At 50.1% G+C, this 14,731-nt stretch overlaps 1 pseudogene; it reads left to right on the top strand.

Annotated features, from left to right (window-relative positions):
• The first annotated feature begins 13,638 nt into the window (after positions 1 to 13,638).
• Positions 13,639 to 13,865, top strand: LOC144599097 (COP9 signalosome complex subunit 9 pseudogene; annotated as a pseudogene).
• The last annotated feature ends 866 nt before the right edge of the window (positions 13,866 to 14,731 follow it).

Genomic DNA, 14,731 nt, shown 5'->3' with positions numbered 1-14,731 from the left:
CAAAATGCCGGAGTAAGTCAGCCGGAAAGGAGAGAAGCAATGGGTGACGTTTCAGGGTCGAGACCCTTCTTCAGAGTTTAAAGAATGTTGTGTGGAAAAACATAGAGTGAAAAGAGTTAAAAATAATGACCCATAAATGTACATTGCATCTTATAACATCAGCAGCCAAAATATAGTCCTCCGGTTTGCAGTGGAGTTTAATTATACTAATTTACACGACGACAACACAAAGCTGGAACTTTGACCTCGAGTTCTGTTGGAGTCAGCACTCAGAGAGAAAGAATTGATGTCAAAGGTAATTAATCGAACTCTGCTAAAAAGCAGTGTCGGAACATTCAAGATTAATTACAGAGCGTTTGTGCCTCCTCTGTCCAAGTTTTTCCACTTTATTTTGGATCCTGATAACGAGTTTAGATGTAACCTTGGCGTGAGAAGATACGCTGTAATTAGTGAGGGAGATAAAGTTGATCTTTACTCTGTTCCACCTCAGGCTACAAGAGACACAGAGCCCGGGGGCCGCTGTAGTCCCGGACAGTGTAGGCCCGGGCGCCGCCTAACGGTGGTTGCTTAGCAACCCGCTATAAGAGACACGTTCAATATGCGAGTAAATACTTGGCATGGAATTGCAGATCGTTTAGTGTAGCATCGTAGCAAGAGGATTTGAGTATAGGAGCAGGGAGGTTCTGCTGCAGTTGTACAGGGCCTTGGTGAGACCACACCTGGAGTATTGTGTACAGTTTTGGTCTCCTAATCTGAGGAAAGACATTCTAGCCTTAGAGGGAGTACAGAGAAGGTTCACCAGATTGATCCCTGGAATGGCAGGACTTTCATATGAAGAAAGACTGGATAGACCAGGCTTGTACTCGCTGGAATTTAGAAGACTGAGGGGGGATCTTATTGAAAAATATAAAATTCTTAAGGGGTTGGAGAGGCTAGATGCGGGAAGATTGTTCCCGATTTTGGGGAAGTCCAGAACCAGGGGTCACAGCTTAAGGATAAGGGGGAAGTCTTTTAGGACCGAGATGAGAACTTTTTTTTTCACACAGAGAGTGGTGAGTCTGTGGAATTCTCTGCCACAGAAGGTAGTTGAGGCCAGTTCATTGGCTATATTTAAGAGGGAGTTAGATGTGGCCCTTGTGGCTAAAGGGATCAGGGGGTATGGAGAGAAGGCAGGTACAATAGTCAATAGTCGTTTATTTGTTACATACACATAAATGTGTAGTGAAATGAAACATTACCCGCAGTTGAACAATAAGACCAATAAGAATAATCAATAAAAATGCAATAACACATACAATCACAACTAACACCAAACAAAAAGAAACATCCATCACAGTGAGTCTCCTCCAGTCCCTCCTCACTGTGATGGAAGGCCAAAATGTCTTTTTCTCTTCCCTGCCGTCTTGTCCCGCGGTCAGGCTGTTGGAGTTGCCACGTCGGGGCGGTCGTGGCTCCCGATATTGAAGCCCCCGCTGGACGGTGAAAGGTCCACGGCCTATTTCAGGCCACGCCGGACGGTGAAAGGTCCGTGGCGGGCCGACCCAAGCCCCACGATTCGGGGCGGGCGAACACGCTGCCTCTGCCGCTGCCGGAGCTCCCGATGTCGGCCCCCATCCAGGGGCCTGCGGGCTTCCGACGTCCACGCGGCCCGCGCCGGAGCCTCCGGAGACGAGTCGCAGCCGCGCCCGCAGCATCCGCAGGCAGCCAGCGCCGCAGGTGGTGAGTCCGCGCCGCGGGCTCTGCGAACCAGAGCCCCAGGTGTTCCCAGGTGAATGGCCGGTGGTAGGCCGCAACGGGAACGGAGACACGACACAGAACAAAGGTCACGTCTCCGTTCTGGAGAGAGAATGTTACAGTTCCCGTTCCCTCCCACCCCCCCCCCCCCCCCCCCCAAAACATAACATACAAACACTACATCATATTAAACTACAATTCAGACAAAAACAACAAAAAACACAAAAGACAGACGGACTGCAGGCAAGCCGCAGCTGCGACGGCAGCGCTGGCTCCACAAGGAAGTGCAGATTACTGAGCTGGATGATCAGCCATGATCATATTGAATGGCGGTGCAGGCTCGAAGGGCTGAATGGCCGACTCCTGTACCTATTTTCTATGTTTCTATGTTACGTTGTCGGGATTCACTTAAGTGGTATTGTCAGCATCACTCCAACCTGTTTCCATTAATTGGAATTAGATTTGCCAACTTCCTCACTCCCAAATACGGGACAAAGGGTGATGTCACCGCCCCGCGCCCCACGTGACTTCAACCAGCCAGCAGCCACGTATTCCCGCTCCACCAATGGCGGCCACCCGAGCCTCCGGGCCTACAGTGTCCGGGCCTACAGTGCCCTCCGGGCCTACAGTGTCCGGGCCTACAGTGCCCTCCGGGCCTACAGTGTCCGGGCCTACAGTGCCCTCCGGGCCTACAGTGTCCGGGCCTACAGTGCCCTCCGGGCCTACAGTGTCCGGGCCCACAGTGCCCCCCGGGCCAACAGTGTCTGGCCTACAGTGTCTGGGCCTACAGTATCCGAGCCTACAGTATCCGGGCCTACAGTGTCCGGTCCTACAGTGTCCAGGCCTACAGTGTCCATGCCTACAGTGTCCGGGCCTACAGTGTCCCCCGGGCCTACAGTATCCCCTGGGCCTAGTGTCCCCCGGGCCTACAGTGTCCATGCCTACAGTGTCCATGCCTACAGTGTCTGGGCCTACAGTGTCCATGCCTACAGTGTCCGGGCCTACAGTATCCCCTGGGCCTAGTGTCCCCCGGGCCTACAGTGTCCATGCCTACAGTGTCTGGGCCTACAGTGTCCATGCCTACAGTGTCTGGGCCTACAGTGTCCATGCCTACAGTGTCTGGGCCTACAGTGTCCATGCCTACAGTGTCCGGGCCTACAGTGTCCGGGCCTACAGTGTCCCCTGGGCCTAGTGTCCCCCGGGCCTACAGTGTCCATGCCTACAGTGTCTGGGCCTACAGTGTCTGGGCCTACAGTGCCCCCCGGGCCTACAGTGCCCCCCGGACCTACAGTGTCTGGGCCTACAGTACCGTCCGGGCCAACAGCGCCGTCCGGGCCTACAACGCCCCCCCGGGCCTAATACGGGGCAAGGCCCAAACTACGGGATGTCCCGGCTAATACGGGACAGTTGGCAACCCCAGTTGGAATGTACACAATTGCAACCCACGATGAACTAAACCACCTGAGGCGATGTTGCCGTGGTAGTTTGAGGACTGGGCACGACCTATTCTGAGCTAATTCAGCAAAGTGAAATGCACTGCAGCACTCGAGGCAAGTGGACCTTTCTTGTTCTCTTCCTGCTTAGTTTACGTTTAGTTTAGAGATACAGGGCAGAAGCAGGCCCTTCGGCCCACCGAGTCCATGCCGACCAGCGATCTCCGCACACGAGCACTATCCTGCAGATTACGGCCAATTTACAGTTTTTCCCGAAGCCAAATTAACCTACAAACGTGCACGTCTTTGGAGTGTGGGAGGAAACCGAAGCACCCGGAGAAAACCCACGCGGGTCACGAGGAGAACGTACAGACTCAGTACAGACAGCGCCCGTAGTCGGGATGGAATGCGGGTCTCTGGCGCTGTAAGGCAGCAACTCTACCACTGTGCCACCGTGCCACCCAAGCTCATAGTGTCTGGTTTACTCCACGATAATAACAACTCAGGAGGAAATATTTTGTGATTGGTCACACTTCTGCTGTCATTTGCTTCTGTATTTACAACTGGTGTTCATCTCTTCACATTGCAATTAATTGACGTTGCCCCATTGCCGGTTCATACCGCTGGGCTGCAAGCTGACCGAGCCAAATATGACACACGCTGTTCCTCCAATTTGTATTTAGCCTCACTCTGACAATGGAGGAGACCAAGGACAGAAAGGCTGGCACCAAACACAACAGCCGGCACTAGATCAGTTACTGGTGCAGCGTGCAAACTCCACACTGACAGCAGCAGAGGTCAGGATGGAACCGGGGTCTCTGGCGCTGTTTATCTGCTGAGCTCCTTATCTGCAAGATCTGAAATACCTGCCGTTGACTTCCAGAGGGAAGTGCATCTCCTCGACAGGCGAACACATCATGTTCGGAATGGACACAATAGACAATAGGTGCAGGAGGAGGCCATTCGGCCCTTCGTGCCAGTACCGCCATTCAATGTGATCATGGCTGATCATTCTCAATCAGTACCCCGTTCCTGCCTTCTCCCCATACCCCCTGACTCCACTATCCTTAAGAGCTCTATCCAGCTCTCTCTTGAATGCATTCAGAGAATTGGCCTCCACTGCCTTCTGAGGCAGAGAATTCCACAGATTCACAACTCTCTGACTGAAAAAGCTTTTCCTCAAACATAACCAACGTGGCACGTTATGTTTACACCTGCTACAAAGCTGCTCTGATACCAGGAGATTTAATTAAAAAAACGTAGCTGCTGCTGGCAATTGGAGAAAAATGGATCTTCCTATAGATTTCCTGAGCTAACTGTATTGCACAAATAGAGCTCGATCAATACTCTGATGCTTGAAACCAGAGCTTTCATCTGAACGGTCTCTCACTTTCAAAGGTAGACACAAAATGCTGGAGCAACTCAGCGGGTCAGTCAACATCTCGGGAGAGAAGGAATGGGTGACATTAAGGGTCTCGTCGAGACCCGAAACGTCACCCATTTCTTCTCTCCCAAGATGCTGCCTGTCCTGCTGAGTTACTCCAGCTTTATGTGTCTATCTTATAGTATTATCTGATCAGACAGGAGTAAGAATTTAATTTTGATACACATGCCAATTAAACACTCTTGACTTTCGGATAGCACATAAAACAAATCTTTTCACTGAAGAAGGGTCTCGACCCGAAACGTCACCCATTCCTTCTCTCCCGAGATGCTGCCTGACCTGCTGAGTTGCTCCAGCGTTTTGTGTCTACCTTCGATTTAAACCAGTTCTTTCCCTTCGCTCGATTTCTGTCGTCATGTTGATGGGACATTCTGCAAGGTATTTTTTCTCAAAAGGTGGTTCATCTCATGAAACTGCTGGGACAAAATTTATTTTTACATTTACGCGGTGCTGGCTCGAAGGGCCGAATGGCCTCCTCCTGCACCTATTGTCTATTGTCTTTACCCTGAACAATAATGGCGGCGCTGCCATAGCAGCTGCGGCTTACCTGCGGTCCATTTGTCTTTGTGTTTTTGTCTTAATTGTAGATGTGATGTGGTGTTTTTGTGTACTATGTCTGGGTGTGGGGGGGGGAGGGGGGGAACTGTAAAATTGTAAATATGTGTCCCTTCCGAACGGAGACCCGACCTTTGTGTTCTGGGTCGTGTCTCCGTTCCTGCTGCGGCCTACCATCGGCCCAACTCCTGGAGCTGGCGGCCTCCATGGCTCTGGTTCGCTGAGCCCGCGGATCGGACTTACCATCACCGGAGCCGGCCGTCTTCGGAGGCTGCGGGAGCGGCTGCGACTCGCCTTAGGCTCGGGCCGCGTGGATGCCGACATCAGGAGCTCCGGCAGCGGCAGCGTGTTTGCCCGCCCCGGGTCGCGGGGCTTGGGTCGCGGACATTTCATCGTCCGGCGCGGCCTAAGATAGGCCGCGGGATATTTCTCTGCTGGGCGGGGGCTTCAATGTCGGGAGCCACGACCGCCCTGACGTGCAGCAACAGCGGCAGCAGCAGCGTGTTCGCCCGCCCCGGATCGGACTTATCATCGGCGGAGCCGGCCGTCTTCGGAGGCTGCGGGAGCGGCTGCGACTCGCCTTAGGCTCGGGCCGCTGTGGACCGTCCGGTGCGGCCTGCAACCACAACAACCTGACCATGGGAGAGGACAGCAGGAGAAGGGAAAAGACATTGTGGCCTTCCATCACAGTGAGGAGAGGACTGGAGGAGGAGACTCACTGTGATGGATGTTTTCTTGATGGATGTTTCTTTTGTGTGTTTTGGGGGTTGTGTAATTTTAATGCCTATTTTGATGCTTTTGTTGTTGGACTGCGGGTGACTGAATTTCGTCCAATTTGGATGACAATAAAGCTATCTTGAATCTTGAATCTTGAATCTTGAATGGACCAACTGTTTCTATTTGTCTGTAAAAGAAATTGGAGATTTTAAAAAAAAAATCCTCCCTTTCACAAATGATTGGAAATGACTCCGTGGTAGATTAAGTTGGATTTCTGCAGAGGTTGTTCTTCTGGATTTATTTTGGTGACTATATTTTTGTTTTGTAACACATCAGTCAGCGTGTAATTACTCAGATAGACACAAAATGCTGGCCTCCCACTCCCAGTCTGACCTTTCTGTCATGGGCCTCCTCCAGTGCCATAGTGAGGCCCACCGCAAATTGGAGGAACAGCACCTCATATTTCGCCTGGGCAGCTTGCAGCCCAGTGGTATGAACATCGACTTCTCCAACTTTAGATAGCTCCTCTGTCCCTCTCTTCCCCTTCCCAGTTCTCCCACTGTCTTCCTGTCTCCACCTATATCCTTCCTTTGTCCCGCCCCCTGACATCAGTCTGAAGAAGGGTCTCGACCCAAAATGTCACCCATTCCTTCTCTCCTGAGATGTTGCCTGTCCCGCTAAGTTACTCCAGTTTCTTGTGTCTATCTTCGCTGTAAGTTAGCATCTGCACTTCCTTCCTGCACATGTAACGTCAGTCTTCACTGGTGGACTTTCACTGCCCCCCTCAGCTGTACCCACCTATCACTCCCCAGACTTTGTCCCGCCTCCACCTCTCTTTGTGCAGGGGGGAGCTGAAGATGCTGGTTTACACCGACGATAGACACAAGGTGCTGGAGTAACTCAGCGGGACAGGCAGCATCTCTGGAGGAAAAGAATAGGTGACGTTTTGGGTTGAGACCCCTCGTCTGACCCCACCTCTCTTTTCCAGCTTTCTCCCTGCTACTACAATCAGTCTGAAGAAGGGTCCCGACCCAAAACGACATCTGTCCGTTCCCTCCACAGATGCTGCCTGGCCCGCCGAGCCCCTCCAGTTTTAGTAAAAGCTTTGAGTTGGCTAAATGACACTCATTCACAAAACCATTTTTCAATAGATAGACAATAGGTGCAGGAGGAGGCCATTCGGCCCTTCGAGCCAGCACCACCATTCAATGTGATTATGGCTGATCATTCTCAATCAGTACCCCGTTCCTGCCTTCTCCCCATACCCCCTGACTCCGCTATCCTTAAGAGCTCTATCTAGCTCTCTTTTGAATGCATTCAGAGAATTGGCCTCCACTGCCTTCTGAGGCAGAGAATTCCACAGATTCACAACTCTCTGACTGAAAAAGTCTTTCCTCATCTCCGTTCTAAATGGCCGACCCCTTATTCTTAAACTGTGGCCCCTTGTTCTGGACTCCCCCAACATTGGGAACATGTTTCCTGCCTCTAACGTGTCCAACCCCTTTCATTTTGATGGAACGACAAATCAAAGTCAGAGAGCTTCACGTACAACAATGGATAAATAGATAGGTGCACAAACCGACGAGGCTTTCAAACAACTGCAATGGCAATAGCCGACACTGTAGATCAGTTACTGGCGCGACGTGCAAACTCCACACAGACAGCAGCAGAGGTCAGGATGGAACCGGGGTCTCTGGCGCTGTTTATCTGCTGAGTTTGGTTTAGTTTAGTTTTAGTTTAGAGATACAGCACGGAAACAGGCCCTTCGGCCCACCGGGTCCGCGCCGCCCAGCGATCCCCGCGCAGTAACACTACCCTACACACACCAGGGACAATGTTTACATTTACCAAGCCAATTAACCTACAAACCTGCACGTCTTTGGAGTGTGGGAGGAAACCGAAGATCTCGGAGAAAACCCACGCAGGTCACGGGGAGAACGTACAAACTCCGTACAGACAGCGCCCGTAGTAAAAACTTTGAGTTTACTAAATGACAAACCATTTTGATGGAAGGACAAGTCAAAGTCAGAGAGCTTCACGTACACCAATGGATAGGTGCAAAAACCAACGAAACCACAAGATGGCCGCGCCGTTGTGTTTGGCTGCCTGTCGTCGCTCACCTGGATATCGTAGTGTTCTTCGAGCCACTTTAGTTTACGACCGCCGAACCCTCCTGTTGATCCGACCCTCCGTCGTCGACTTCTTCAGTCCAGGTCCCGGACAAAGTTTCTTCCAGCGATCGCTCCTCGATGAACTCCCGGTAGATGTGCGGGCCCAGCCTTACATCCACCGCCACACGCACCGCGCTAGGAGGCGGGGTAAACGCGCGGGAACTTTCGAAAATTTAAAAAACCTCGCCCGCGCTCATCCAACAGCGGCCTACCTCGCCCAGCGCTGCGAAGTCGGACCTGGTCGACCTTACAGCTCCATCCACCGGCGCTCCCTCGAGCTCAGGTATGCCGCTCTTCGACCGATCATCCCGGTCCCTGGACTGCCGGCCCGTGGGCTCCCAGCAAGGCCATCTGTGAAGCGCAGCGGCGTGGTCTCCCTGAACCTCCGCCCGCTGGCGTGGGAGCCGCTACCGGACCAAAGCTCACCTGTTGTCCCTACTGTCCCTACTAAAGTGGCCCTGATCAACGTAAGATCCCTCCAAAACAAGACTTTCATCCTCAACGACTTCTTCATCACCCGTGGATTGGACTTCCTACTGCTCACAGAATCCTGGCTTAACCCTGGTGAGCTTGCTCCACTCGTGGTACTCTGTCCTGATAACTGTCACTTCTTCACCTCGCCTAGGCTCTCCGGACGCGGTGGGGGCTTAGCCACTGTGTTTAAGAAACATTTCAACTGCCGCCTCCTGAACGCTGATTATTTCTCCAGTTTCGAGGTGCAACTAATTAAAGTAGGCCTAGCCTACCCCCTCTTAATTGTTCTTGTGTATCGCCCACCAAAAATGCATAAGGACTTCATCACCCAATTTGCTGATCTGATTTCTAGCATTTTGCCCAAATTTGACCGGATCATGATTCTTGGTGACTTTAATATTCATGTTTGCTGTCCCACTAAGCCTCTTGTGAGTGAATTTATGCACCTGGTTGAGTCCTTCAATCTGACTCTTCACACCACGGGACCCACTCACAAGTTAGGCCATACTCTCGACCTAGTGTTATCGTCCGGATTCCCAATCAACAACATTGAAACTACTGAAGCCTGTCTATCGGACCACAGCGCTATCATTTTTGACGCATCTCTGCCTTTATCTCCCGCAAAATCTCATCTCCCTGTTCGCTACTCCTGCGACATAAATTCATTGACTGCCAGTAAATTCTCCGAGGCTCTCACAGCTGCCCCCAACATCTGCACTATTGAGGCCTCTCCCCCCCATCTCAGCACTGAGGATCTCGCCTCTTTATTTAATATCACTTGCTCTTCCATCCTGGATTCTATCGCTCCCCTTAAAATGAAAAAGCCTAAGCCCAAAGGTCGGCCGTGGCTCAATGACACCACCAAAGCCCTAAGAAGGGAGTGCAGAAAATCAGAAAGGAGATGGAAATGTGACAAGCTTCAAATTTCCTTCGAAATTCTGAGAAACAATCTTCTCAAATACCAGGAAGCAGTAAAGTCTGCTAGAGCACAATACTTCTCCGACCTTATTTCCAAAAACTCTCATAACTCCAAGGTCCTATTTAGAACAATTACCTCTGTCATATGTCCCGCCCCCAGTACCAGCTTCGTTGGGTCCCCTGCTAAGTGCGAAGAATTCGCTAAATTTTTCACCAACAAAGTTGAGAATATTAGAATGAACATTTCCCCCCCCACCCGTGACCTAGCTGTCTCACTAGTCTGTTCATCTAAATTGGACTGCTTCCAACCCGTCACTCTATCCTCCCTTGCAAAGCTTATCTCCGCTATGAAACCTGCAACCTGCCCCCTTGATCCTGCCCCCACTGCCCTTCTGAAGGATGTCATTGCAATAGCTGGTCCCAGCATCCTCTCTATTATCAACAGCTCTCTGGCCACTGGCACTGTTCCAACCAGTTTCAAGCACGCGGTGGTCCAGCCCCTACTGAAAAAACCTAACCTAGACCCCACCTTGCCTAGCAACTACAGACCCATTTCCAAACTGCCATTCCTGTCAAAAGTCCTTGAAAAGGCAATCCTTAACCAATTAGTGCCCTACCTGCAACAAAACACCATCCTGGAAAGTTTCCAGTCAGGTTTCAGAGCCCACCACAGCACAGAGTCTGCCTTGTTGAAGGTACACAACGACCTGCTTCTCGCCATCGACACCGGCGACTGTGCAATCCTGCTCCTTCTCGACCTCAGCGCAGCGTTCGATACAGTGGACCACACCATCCTTATTGACCGTCTCCGGTACGCGGTTGGCATTGATGGCACTGCCCTGAGCTGGTTCGCTTCGTACCTCAAAGATAGGAGTTTCGCCATCAACATAGGCAGTTATTCCTCTGCTCCAGCTAGCCTCTCCTGCGGAGTTCCACAAGGCTCAATCCTAGGCCCCATTCTCTTCTCTCTATACATGCTCCCCCTTGGCCAAATCATTCAAAGGCACGGCATTTCTTTCCACTGCTATGCCGATGACACTCAGCTTTACCTCCCCCTGAAACCCAACAACCAGTCAAATTTAAACAGCCTCTCACACTGCCTTGAGGACATAAAATGTTGGATGGCACAGAACTTCCTCCAATTAAATGAGAGCAAGTCTGAGGTCATTCTATTCGGCCCCCCCGACTCCATCAAATTGATAACAGGCAGTCTTGGAAGCCTATCCTGCCTAGTCAAACCGCATGTCAAAAACCTCGGCATGATATTTGACTCTGCATTAAAATTTGATAAGCAAGTCAACGCTGTGGTAAAAGCCAGCTTCTTCCAACTTCGAACCATAGCTAAAATCAAACCTTTCCTCAAATTCGACGACACAGAAAAAATCATTCACGCTTTCATTTCCTCCCGCCTAGACTACTGCAACTCCCTATACACTGGGATCAGCCAATCTTCCCTGTCCCGCCTGCAACTGGTCCAAAACGCTGCAGCGAGACTCCTGACGGGTACCCGTAAAAGGGACCACATCACCCCGATTCTGGCCTCTCTCCACTGGCTCCCTGTACGGTACAGAATCAACTTCAAGCTCCTCTTATTCACGTATAAAGCCCTAAATGGACACTCCCCCCCCTACATCAAAAATCTTCTAACCCCCCTCTCTAACTCCAGGTCCCTCAGATCGGCCGACTTGGGGCTATTCACTATCCCACGGTCTAGGCTTAAACTCAGGGGTGACCGCGCTTTTGCGGTTGCAGCTCCTAGACTGTGGAACAGCATCCCTCTCCCGATCAGAACTGCCCCCTCCATCGACTCCTTTAAGTCCAGGCTCAAAACATATTTCTACTCCCTAGCGTTTGAGGCTCATTGAGGAGGCGCTGTGAACTGTTTGCGTGCTACTGTATGTTTTCATTTTTTTTTTCTATTGGAACCTAATCAAATGTACAGCACTTTGGTCAACGTGGGTTGTTTTTAAATGTGCTATACAAATAAAATTGACTTGACTTGACTTGACTTTCAAACAACTGCAATGGCAATAGCCAATACTGTAGATCGGTGCGACGTGCAAACTCCACACAGACAGCAGCAGAGGTCAGGATGGAACTGGGGTCTCTGGCACTGTTTATCTGCTGTGCTCCTTATCTGCAAGATCTGAAATACCTGCCGTCAACTTCTGAGGAAAAACCTTTTCAGTCAGAGAGTTGTGAATCTGTGGAATTCTTCGGTGCTGGCTCGAAGGGCTGAATGGCCTACTCCTGCACCTATTGTCTATTGTTTGCCTCAGAAGGCAGTGGAGGCCAATTCTCTGAATGCATTCAAGAGAGAGCTAGATAGAGCTCTTAAGGATAGCGGAGTCAGGGGGTATGGGGAGAAGGCAGGAACGGGGTACTGATTGAGAATGATCAGCCTTGATCACATTGAATGGCAGTGCTGGCTCAAAGGGCCGAATGGCCTCCTCCTGCACCTATTGTCCATTGTCACAGGGAAGAGTGGTCTCCTCGACAGGCAGTGAAGTCGAAAGCTTTTCATGTACCTCGTTACGCGTGACAATAAATGAAACTCAACTAAAGTAAACTAAACTCACAGTCTCCGTGCCAGTTGGACCGTACCAGAATGTTCCAACTTCTGTCAATTCTACTCTCCTGTTACAGGGAATAAATAAACCATTGTCATTTCCAAAGACCACATGGAACCAAAAAAGGCTGCCACTAGATCTGAAAGCCAGAGGGAAAAACATTAATCAAAAACATTTCTGGTAAGAAATATACAAAGTCCACGTCAAATGAAGATGCCTGGATGTGTTTAAGAAGGGCTTTGAGTCGTTATATAAAGTCTTTGAAGCTCTGCTGTTTTGGATTTTACACTGTAGATCTTTTGGTCGGTACCTCCTGAACATCGTGATGACAATCACCAACTCTTGGCAGTCTTGGCCAAAGTCCCTCAGCCCCCTTGCTGGCTTTCTGTCTGTAAGATGCTCCTTCAAATCAACGTTTCAGACCCAGCTTTGGCACCAATATCCGCTTGAATGTATTTTTAGTTTAGTTTTAGTTTAGAGAGGCAGCATGGAAACAGGCCCTTCGGCCCACCGAGCCCATGCCGACCACCGATCTCCCGTTCTATGAGGTTGCAGGGTGACTTGGACAGGTTGTGTGAGTGGGCGGACGCATGGCAGATGCAGTTTAATGTGGATAAGTGTGAGGTTATCCACTTTGGAAGTAAGAATAGAAAGGCAGATTATTATCTGAATGGTGTCAAGTTAGGAAGAGGGGATGTTCAACGAGATCTGGGTGTCCTAGTGCATCAGTCACTGAAAGGAAGCATGCAGGTACAGCAGGCAGTGAAGAAAGCCAATGGAATGTTGGCCTTCATAACAAGAGGAGTTGAGTATAGGAGCAAAGAGGTCCTTCTGCAGTTGTACAGGGCTCTAGTGAGACCGCACCTGGAGTACTGTGTGCAGTTTTGGTCTCCAAATTTGAGGAAGGATATTCTTGCTATTGAGGGCGTGCAGCGTAGGTTTACTAGGTTAATTCCCGGGATGGCGGGACTGTCATATGTTGAAAGACTGGAGCGACTAGGCTTGTATACACTGGAATTTAGAAGGATGAGAGGGGATCTTATCGAAACGTATAAGATTATTAAGGGGTTGGACACGTTAGAGGCAGGAAACGTTCCCAATGTTGGGGGAGTCCAGAACAAGGGGCCACAGTTTAAGAATAAGGGGTAGGCCATTTAGAACTGAGATGAGGAACAACTTTTTCAGTCAGTGTTGTGAATCTGTGGAATTCTCTGCCTCAGAAGGCAGTGGAGGCCAATTCTCTGAATTCATTGAAGAGAGAGCTAGATAGAGCTCTTAAGGATAGCGGAGTCAGGGGGTATGGGGAGAAGGCAGGAACGGGGTACTGATTGAGAATGATCAGCTATGATCATATTGAATGGCGGTACTGGCTCGAAGGGCCAAATGGCCTCCTCCTGCACCTATTGTCTATTGTCCATTGTCACACTAGTTATACGTTATCCCACTTTCCCATCCACTCCCTGCACACTAGGGGGCATTTACAGAGGGGCCGATTAGCCTACAAACCCGCACGGGCACGTCTTTGGGATGTGGGAGGAGACCAGAGCACCCGGAGTAAACCCACGCGGTCACGGGGAGAACGTGCAAACTCCACACATACAGCACCCAAGGCCAGAATCAGAATGAAGGCGGCAGTGGACGAGATGTTTCCTGAAGGTATGTGGATCGAGACGAGATGGGAGGAAGTTCAGGACTTCTGATGGACCTTGAAGCTAATGAAAAAGCAGTCCATACAGATTTCTTTAATGATTTTGAAGACCTCTTTGATGACGATGAGATATTCAGTCTCTTCATTTCATTCAAACCTCAAATATGGAAAAGGAAAGAAACACAGAAACATAGAAAATAGGTGCAGGAGTAGGCCATTCGGCCCTTCGAGCCTGCACCGCCATTCAATATGATCATGGCTGATCATCCAGCTCAGTATCCCGTACCTGCCTTCTCTCCCTACCCCCTGATCCCTTTAGGCACAAGGGCCACATCTAACTCCCTCTTAAATATAGCCAATGAACTGGCCTCAACTACGTTCTGGGGCAGAGAATTCCACAGATTCACCACTCTGTGTGAAGAAATGTTTTCTCATCTCGGTCCTAAAAGACTTCCCCCTTATCCTTAAACTGTGACCCCTTGTTCTGGACTTCCCCAACATCGGGAACAATCTTCCCACATCTAGCCTGTCCAACCCCTTAAGAATTTTATATGTCTCTATAAGATCCCCCTCAGTCTTCTAAATTCCAGCGAGTACAAGCCGAGTCTATTCAGTCTTTATATGAAAGAAGATGAACAATACTGCAACATATTCAAAAACCATCCTTGTGTTTGTTAAACAGCTGTTTTATAAATATGGATTTGCTCACTCATTTTTGTAGTGTACATTTTATTAAATTAATACTCTCTTTTGTTAAAGGAAAAAGGCCAGGATGGAACCCAGGTCTCCGGTGCTGTGAGGCAGCAGCTCTACCCGCTGCACCGTAGGGATGTCAATGTTAGACAATAGACAATAGACAATAGACAATAGGTGTAGGAGGAGGCCATTCGGCCCTTCGAGCCAGCACCACCATTCAATGTGATCATGGCTGATCATTCTCAATCAGTACCCCGTTCCTGCCTTCTCCCCATACCCCCTGACTCCGCTATCCTTAAGAGCTCTATCTAGCTCTCTCTTGAATGCATTCAGAGAATTGGCCTCCACTGCCTTCTGAGGCAGAGAATTCC

This window comes from Rhinoraja longicauda, chromosome 13, assembly GCF_053455715.1.
Source record: "Rhinoraja longicauda isolate Sanriku21f chromosome 13, sRhiLon1.1, whole genome shotgun sequence".
In the NCBI taxonomy this organism is placed as follows: Eukaryota; Metazoa; Chordata; class Chondrichthyes; order Rajiformes; family Arhynchobatidae; genus Rhinoraja; species Rhinoraja longicauda.
The sequence above is the reverse complement of the archived record's forward strand: the minus strand, read 5'-3'. Positions and strand labels throughout refer to the sequence as shown.